Source organism: Triticum dicoccoides, chromosome 5A (genome assembly GCF_002162155.2).
Source record: "Triticum dicoccoides isolate Atlit2015 ecotype Zavitan chromosome 5A, WEW_v2.0, whole genome shotgun sequence".
Classification (NCBI taxonomy): domain Eukaryota; kingdom Viridiplantae; phylum Streptophyta; class Magnoliopsida; order Poales; family Poaceae; genus Triticum; species Triticum dicoccoides.
In genome coordinates, this window is record NC_041388.1 from 540,931,638 (window position 1) to 540,931,910 (window position 273).

The following is a 273-nucleotide window of genomic DNA, read 5'->3' on the forward strand; positions in this document are numbered from 1 at the left end:
TGCATCCACATACATCCAGGATCACATGGTTGTTCTGGTGGTTTGCTCGCGTACCAACCTCCTGCAGTTCGCAAGTTCAAATCCCTGCAGGCTGCTTTTTTCCTATATTTTGTTTTTTCTCGGCCCACTGACATATGGGCCTTCTACAAACGTCGCCTGAGCTGGCCCGTGTCACCTACGCAAATACGAGATACGTATGCAATGTGTAGAGCCGGGACTGTTGTTTCAACCTTAGAGACTGTATTGATCACGTATTTTCATGTATCGGGACTG